Here is a 9,035-nt window from a genome sequence, read left to right on the forward strand (position 1 = left end):
CTAGGAGAGGGGACTCCAGGAACTGCTACCTCACAGCACCGGATTTCAAAACTTACATTGTGGTTCAAAATGACTGTTTTCTAGGTGATTAAAACAATAATAATAAGAAGAAGAAGACGAGGAAGCATCCCGGAGATTAGTTGAGGAAAAAGTGTTGGAAAGTAATCACGCTCATGAAGTGGTGTTGTGCTGAAAGATGATAATGTGTGTTGAACTAACCGCTGAAGCTCTTAGAGATACTGACGAGCGCCACTAATTGCCGACTGAATGCGCCGGAATTCCACCTCACGATTTTGAACACTGTAGATGAGCAGCTGTCCAATTATTTTACGCAGCCAGTTTGTTTTCCAGAGAATCAACTCCTTTTATACGCACGATGAGCACAGCGGTGGATGTGCTTGGTTTAGTAAACATTATGTAAGTATGCATAGCACTTTTCAAATTTAGTCTAGTATTTCAGCTCTCCAAACCAAAACCAAACCCCACGGCACTTAACGCCTTTCAAAGGGCTCTGGCCTTCCCAGCGACCGCTGCTCAGCCCAAATGCCTGCAGATTACGAGGGGCCGTGTGGTCAGCACGACGCATGCTTTCGGCCGTTATTCTGGGCTTTCGAGACCGGGGCCGCTATCTCACCGTCAAATAGCTCCTCAATTCTAATCACATAGGCTGAGTGGACCTCGAACCAGCCCTCAGGTCGAGAGAATAATCCATGACCTGGCCGGGAATCGAACACGGGGCCCCCCGACGAGAGTCAGGCACACTACCACTACACCACGGGGCCGGCATTTCAGCTCTCAACGTAGACAAAATATTTTACCTCATACAAATAAGCTCTTAGGTCAGGGTTTCGACGGAAAGTGATAATAGATCTATTTACCTGTTCGTCGACATGCTATGTTCTATGTCCATCACAACGACACCATGTCTACAGCAATTAAAAATACTGTTTAAAAACGATTGCGGAACTAAAAATGAGCAGATTTTGATACAAATAAATATTATGCTCAAGTCATTTATATCAGTCCTCCCCAAACCAGCTTACAGAGTCATAATTAATGCTTATTAAGGATGTAACTCAAGTTAGTGCATTTTGTGGTTTATGTTTTAGCACTTAATTGATCACACATATTTTCATAATGATCAAAAGACGGAGAAATTAATTTTCCCTATGACAATCGATTGTATTACAACATGCCCTGAGCCACTTGATCACACGAGTGTTATCCTTTGGACCGCAAGCCAATATTTAACATATGTTCGTCCATCTTGTGAGCAACATATTCAAGAATTAGAACAGCAAAGGATTTATGGGATTCCTACTTTCTATTTATTGTAGAATAATGGAAAAATAGCTGTGAATGTATAAATATTGCGTGGTAAGGTCCGGTAAGCACATTAATCTTCCTTAGACAAATGTACATGTAGTTAATGTTCATGTACTTAATATTTAGGAGTAAATGTATACAAAATGTTCAGAATTATCGACTCAGTTCCACATTACTCAAAAGAGCTTCTGCAATGGCTGAGCGCTGCCTGGACAACAGTGGAGAATGTTGCGCTATTCGTATGATTTAGGGATACTAAATGAATCTTCTTTTGTAAACGGACTACACTCACTACTTGGTCTATTTTCTGATTTTGCGCACTTCGGAAATTTTAATAATTGGCTTACCGATTACTTTTTTCACGCCTCAGGTTGAGAGAGGACTGATGATCAAAGACGGCAGTTTGTTTTAAACGGGCTTATCTCATTGACTTTGTCTCTGACAAGACAAAAAAGACAGAAACGAAAGAGTAAACTTCCCACTCATTACCCTTTACCGTTTATTTACTCCCATGAAAGAAAAGGTTACATCGAGGGGTATCCTACATTAAGCCGTATCATCAACCAAACTTCCTTCATGGGTCTTAGTTCAAGGACACAACTACCACCATCATCACCGTCATACCCACTTTAAAATGTTATCATTAAAATAGCAAAGATAGGAGGTTCGACACATGGACTTCTACACAGAAATCTTTTCTTGGTCAACCGAACATGAAAATTACACAGAATAAGAAAACCGAAAAAGAACAGTTTGCTATTTGCTTTACGTCGCATCGTCACAGATAGGTCTTATGGCGACGATGGGATAGGAAAGGCCTAGGAATTGGAAGGAAAAGGCCGTGTCCTTAATTAAGGTACAGCCCCGACATTTGCCTGGTGTGAAAATGGGAAACCACGGAAAACCATCTTCAGGGCTGCCGACAGTGGGGCTCGATCCCACTATCTTCCGATTACTGGATACTGGCCGCACTTACGCGACTGCAGCTATCGAGCTCGGTAAGAACAGTTTGGATAAAAGTATTGGTGTTAATGATTTTATTTTTCTTGTCTAATTTGTTCTATACAGTAAGAAGAAACTGTAATAAGAATGTAATTTGCTTTACGTCCCACTATTACGGTTTCCAGAGACGCCGATGCGCCGGAATATTGTCCCGCAGGAGTTCCTTTACATGCCAGTGAATCTATCGATACGAGGCTGACGTATATGAGCACATTCAAATACCACCGAACTGACCCAGGATCGAACCGGCCACGTTGAGGTCAGAAGGCCAACGCCTCAACCGTCTGAGCCACTCAGCCCGACAGAAGCAACAGTGATATCAAAATAGACCTATTAGTTTCTATTTGCTGAACTTAAATCTTACTCGGACATCTTTCCAGAAAGGTTGTGACTGAAGAAAAGTATGTATGGTTACTTCTTAAAAAGGGCCCCACAGACGGTCCGTCTTACTGTCCGTCTTGCCTGCGCAGTTCTAAGATGAGAGGTAAGTCGGAACACGGAAGAGGACACAGACGCTCCGTTTTGCTGTCAGACTTGCGATCAGTTTTCGCTACTCGTGCACGGATAACATGCTAGAGCAACTTCTAATTTACACCGCTCTAGCATTAGCTTTGAGATCAAAAGCTAAAAAGAAAAGGGCTTGATCAAAATGGGCAAAAGCTTGGTTAGTTAAACGAGATGCACTGTCGCATATAAAATTTAATGAAAGATTTAACTCTTGAACCAGGTGACTGGTACAATTATTTGAGGATGGACAGTGAAACGTATTTATACCTTCTTCACTTGGTAGCGCCCCATATCAGAAAGAGTGACAATGCAATGAGACGGGCAATGAAATGAAATGTCGTATGGCTTTTAGTGCCGGGATATCCCAGGACGGGTTCGGCTCGCCAGGTGCAGGTCTTTATTTGACACCCGTAGGTGACCTGCGCGTCGTGATGAGGATGAAATGATGATGAAGACAACACACACAACCAGCGCCCGTGCCATTGGAATTAACCAATTAAGGTTAAAATCCCCGACCCGGCCAGGAATCGAACCCGGGACCCTCTGAACCGAAGGCCAGTACGCTGACCGTTCAGCCAACGAGTCGGACTAGACGGGCAATAACACCTCATGAACGACTCAACGTCACACTTCGTTTCCTAGCAACCGGTAGAAGTTACGAAGATCTGAAATTTTCCGCTGCGATTTCAGTCCAGTCTTTGGGAGTAATAATTCCTGAGACTTGCTCTGCAATATATAAGGTGCGCAAGAATCAGTATCTCAAAGTAAGTAAAATTTATTTATAAGTTTCTTGCACGAGGTAAAAGGAAATGTATTTCATGTTAATTTAATATAAAACAAGGTATAATGTATGCTTAGAGTACAATAAGAAACAATTATATAACGGAGTGTAAAAATTAAGTCTTCGTCCAACCAACCTAAAAGAAAAAAATATAATTAATTACATTGGGTTAAATTATATTTTAGTTGCATGATTTAATAATAATAATAATAATAATAATAATAATAATAATAATAATAATAATAATAATAATAATAATAATAATAATAATTTTATTTTGTTTCAGTTTCCAACAAAAGAAGATGAATGGATTTGTACTGGACAGCAGTTTGAAAGAAAATGGAATTTTCCAAATTGTCTGGGTGCGGTTGTTGGAAAACATGTAAAAATAACCCTGTACCGTGTACTCTTTACTTTTGATTTTCCACAAGCACGGATTACAACGGTATAGCTGTATGAATTCCATTAGAAACGCTCGAGACATGATTGTTAAATCCGACATTATGTCCTACGAGCGAACTGCACTGTAGGAGCAATTGGTTAAAACTGACGCTAAGTCTGAAGACCCCACACACGCTCCAACTTGCTCGTCGACTTACCTGTACACGCACAGAAAAATCAGGCGCTGCCAGATTCACTTCGAGCCAAGCCTAAGACGGTACAGGGATGAAAATTCTACCACACACGGTCCGTCTTACCTGTCGTCTTAGAACTGCGCAGGTAAGACGGACGCTAAGACGGACCGTCTATGGGGCCCTTAAATCTGTTTACCCTACAGGGTTGGTTTTTCCCTCGATCTCAGCAAGGGATCCCACCTCTACCGCCTCAAGGACAGTGTCCTGGAGCATGAGACATTGGGTCGGGGATACAACTGGGGAGGATGCCCAGTATCTGGCCCAGGCGGCCTCACCTGCTATGCTGAACAGAGGCCTTGGCGGGGGATGGGAAGATTGGAAGGGGTAGACAAGGAAGCGGCCGTGGCCTTAAGTTAGGTACCATCTCGGCATTTGCCTGGAGAAGTAGGAAACCACAAAAAAATACCTCCGGGAAGGCTGAGGTGGAAATCGAACCCACCTCTACTTAGTTGACCTCCCGAGGCTGAGTGGAACCCGTTCCAGCCCTCGTACCACTTTTTCAAATTTCGTGGTAGAACCGGGAATCGAACCCGGGCCTCCGGGGATGGCAGCTAACCACACTAATCACTACACCACAGAGGCGGACATGTACGGTAACTAAGTACTAAAATGTGAGGTTGAATAATAAGTTATATATTACTTAGAATAATTATCATATGGAGTTCCGTAAAATAATTTAAATTAATTTAATTACAGTTAATTCAAATCCGACTTCTCAAGTTAGAGGTTATATATTTTTAAAAGGGTGTAAGTCAGTACAGTTAATAATTGCATAAAAATAGCATGTTTACTTGAAGGTGAAACTTAGTTTTATATAATCATCATTTCATAACTTACTAATCAGAAAAAATACGAAAATGCATACATTGTATTTTTTCTGGAGGTGCATATGGTCCTAAGGTTCACTCAGCCTATATCAGAAATGAGTAACAGGTTAAAATCTGGGGGCAAAGGCGGCCGGGCGATTTCCACCTCAGCCATCCCGGAGGTACTTTTTCGTGGTTTCCTACTTCTTCTCCAGGCAAATGCCGAGATGGTACGGATAGTGGAAGCCCTCCAAGGGCCTTCATGGTTTGTACAGAGATGACTTGCTTGTTTTGCTATACATTGTACTTAGTTTAGTCTTTACACGTTTTTTTTTGTATTTTTCCATAAGCTTAGTCAATATGACATACACCCCTTTTGAAATTTCGACTCAAATGTACCACCGTATCAATTTAACACCTGCCTTGTCCTTTCTCCTGCCATGAGGACTTATCTCTATTCTGAAAGACTGTTCTCAAATTTTCATCCAAACTAATTAGTACATTTCGAAACTTGTCATAAAATCTGCTGAAGAACGTAACACAAATTACAGCTTATCCTGGGCTTTTAAAATGACTTTACATGATTTTACACAGTAAAAATAGTTATATCAGCCTCTGTGGTGTAGTGGTTAGTGTGATTAGCTGCCACTCCCCGGAGGTCCGGTTTCGATTCCACGCTCTGCCATGAAATTTGAAAAGTGGTTCGAGGGCTAGAACGGGATCAAGTCAGCCTCGGGAAGTCAACTGAGTAGAGGGGGGTTCGATTCCCACCTCAGCCATCCTCGAAGTGGTTTTCCGTAGTTTCCCACGTTTCCTCCAGGCAAATGCCCAGACGGTACCTAACTTACGGCCCCGTCTGCTTCCTTCCCTCTTCCTTGTCTATCACTCACAATCTTCCCATCCTCCCACAAGGCCCTTGTTCAGCATACCAGGTGAGGCCGCCTGGGCGAGGTACTGGTCGTTCATCCCAGTTGTATCCCCCGACCCACAGTCTCACGATACAGGACACTGACCTTGAGGTGGCAGAGGTGGGATCCCTCGCTGAGTCCGAGGGAAAACCAATCCTGGAGGGTAAACGGCTTAAGAAGAAGAAGAAACAGTAATATTAATTACTTTCTACAACTTCTCTTCAACGAAGTATCGTAAACCCCGCAGGAAGGTGAGTATTCTACGGGCCTTCCAACGATAGATTTAACTCAACATAAGGCAAGTCGTGAAAAGGCACAGGAAACAAGCAGCAAGGGGTGAAAAGAACGACTACACATCAAAGATCCTGCTACCACCAAGCACCAAAGCATTTCACTAATATGTAACCCTCTGAAATGAAAACATTTAATTGTTGTTAATGTAGGCTACTCTAAGGATTCTGAACTTTTAATCAAACAAGTAGTCATTATCCACGCCCTTATTCTTTGGTACAGCTCTGCAATGTTAGTGAACACCAGAAGAATGTTCAACTTGTAATTGTTTTAGGTTTTAATTTCGTTTGTTTCACTGTATAATAAATTATAGAAATGCCAAAAAAAATGGAAGTATTTGAAATTAAATAGAAAGCTATATCCTAAGGCAGCAGTGTGATAGACTACAGCACCAGGATCGATTATCAAATCCTTTCAAGTACTGAATTATTCTTTAAACCCAAAATAGTTCTAGAAACATTAACCTCGATGAATGTGTTATTTAAGAATATTTAAAATATCACTAGAACATTATGTATTTTGGGGCCTTCTTCGACCCGCATACAGAAGTAAAGAATATTCTGGCAACGGAAGGGTATAATGTAACTCGTGTAGAACTTGTTATTCTTCTTTTCCTACCTATTTTCCCACACGTGTGGGGTCGCGGGTGCAAACTGCGTCTCACATGTGGATTTGGCCCTGTTTTACGGTCGGATTCCTTTCCTGCCGCCAACCCTATATGGTGGGATGTAATCACTATTGCGTGTTTATGTGATGGTTGGTAGTGTAGTGTGTTGTGTGAATATGAAGAGGAGAGTGGTGGGACGAACACCAACACCCAGTCCCCAAGCCACAAGAATTAATCATAAGCGATTAAAATTCCCGACCCGGCCGGTGATGGAACCCGAGACCCTCTGAACCGAAGAGCAGTACGGTGACCATTCAGCCAACGGTACCTCGTATAGAACATCGACTAATTATTTCGCTGTGATCCCTCATCGGTTTATATTTTTCTGGTTAGCGAACATTGAGTCTGCCGGCACCTTGACATATATCAAGAACTGCAGAGAAGTATCTCAAGTAGTTCCCACAACAGTACCGTACACAAACAGTGGCATATTTGAAATGAATATTGTTAGTAGTATATATACTAATTGACTGCATGCAACTCGCATGACAGTCACGAGTTAAAAGTACCTGAAGATAAATAGCAGGAGTGTGATGTGAAGAGCACTTACCTCCACCTCCAACTCGTAGTCCGCGCCGGTTAATTGTGGCTTGGGTGCCGTTCTCTTTCTGAAGCCATCAGACCCCACATAGCAAGTAGTACGTGTATTGGGTGAGTCAACCCGGTAAATCCCTGGCAGGCAGTAGCGGGAGGGTGTAGTCCAGTCCGTACGCCGTCTCTGCTGCCACTGCCACTCCAGTTCATTCCCGCCACGTCCTTGTCGGAACTTCCGGCCTCTCTTAGCTCGTCACGCTACAACGTAATACACCTTGCGACAGCACGCGTCGCTTTACGAAGATCGAGGCACTCGTTAAAGATGAATGCCGGCGGACTGTCATGCCCTTTCTTAATAATCAGTCTGTTTACCGGAGACGGAATATCCACAGTTCTCTTCCGCTGACGCTGGCTAATGACTGGAATAGGAATGGACGACTTTCACAACACTATTCATTATTCTCCTCTCTTTTCCCAAATATATGTTCATTTTACATCCATTTAAGACCATTTATTGCGCTCTGTGTGTTAAAGGGTCCTTTAATTGTTATACATTTATAAGAGGCAATGGAGTGGTGAAAGTTTGTCCTGAAACAGAATTCTCTAATGCCAATGGTCTCACATATTTGAGCACGCTTAAATGTCGGCCGATAGGACTAGACTTCGGTTCTGAAACCTTCAGCATAGCAGAGGAGCTTCAATCTAACTATACTACACAGCAGGTCTTAATAGCATAAAATAATAATAAAACACACATACATAATCATTATAGACTGTTATGCCTTTCAGTGTTCAGTCTGCAAGCCACTGTGAATGTAATAAACGTCGCCACAATCCTCTATTTGCAACTAGTGCTATGGCGTCGTTTAGTTCTATACCACTTATCTTTAAATCGTTAGAAGCAGAGTCTAACCGTCGTCGTCTTGGTCGACCTCTACTTCTCTAACCCTCCATAACAGAGTCCATTATTCTCCTAGGTAACCTAGCCTCCTCCATTCGCCGCACATGACCCCACCACCGAAGCCGGTGTATGTGTACAGCTTCATTCATCGAGTTCATTCATAAATTAAACTTTATCTCCTCATTCCGAGTACCCTACTGCCATTGTTCCCACCTGTTTGTACCAGCAATCAGTCTCGCTACTTTCATGTCTGTTACTTCTAACTTATGAATAAGATATCCCGAGTCCATCCAGCTTTCGCTCCCGTAAAGCAAAGCTGGTCTGAAAACAGACCGATTTAAAGATAGTTTCGTCTGGGAGCTGACTTCCTTCTTACAGAATAGGCTACTGTTGATCGCAACTGCATTAGCTTTACTACAACTTCATTCAACCTCACTTACTACATTACTACCACGGGAGAAAACACAACCTAAATACTTGAAATTATCAACCTGTTATAGTTTTGTATCACCAATATGACATTCAATTCTGTTGAATTTCTTACCCACTGACATCAATTTAGTCTTCGAAAGGCTAATTTTCATACCATACTCATTGCACCTATTTTCAAGTTCCAAGATATTAGACTGCAGGCTTTCGGCACAATCTGCCATTAAGACCAAGGCGTTAGCATAGGC

General features: G+C 42.3%; 1 protein-coding gene across 1 annotated transcript in view; it reads right to left on the reverse strand.

The window, feature by feature from the left end:
* The window catches only part of LOC136862865 (serine proteinase stubble), a 294,351-nt gene extending 286,690 nt beyond the window's left edge, over nt 1-7,661 (reverse strand). Inside the window, exon 1 of the mRNA XM_067139130.2 lies at nt 7,474-7,661. The gene's annotated coding sequence lies outside the window, so the exon portion shown is untranslated. The remainder of the gene's footprint in view (nt 1-7,473) is intronic.
* Nucleotides 7,662-9,035: the final 1,374 nt, after the last annotated feature.

Source organism: Anabrus simplex, chromosome 2 (assembly GCF_040414725.1).
Source record: "Anabrus simplex isolate iqAnaSimp1 chromosome 2, ASM4041472v1, whole genome shotgun sequence".
In the NCBI taxonomy this organism is placed as follows: Eukaryota; Metazoa; Arthropoda; class Insecta; order Orthoptera; family Tettigoniidae; genus Anabrus; species Anabrus simplex.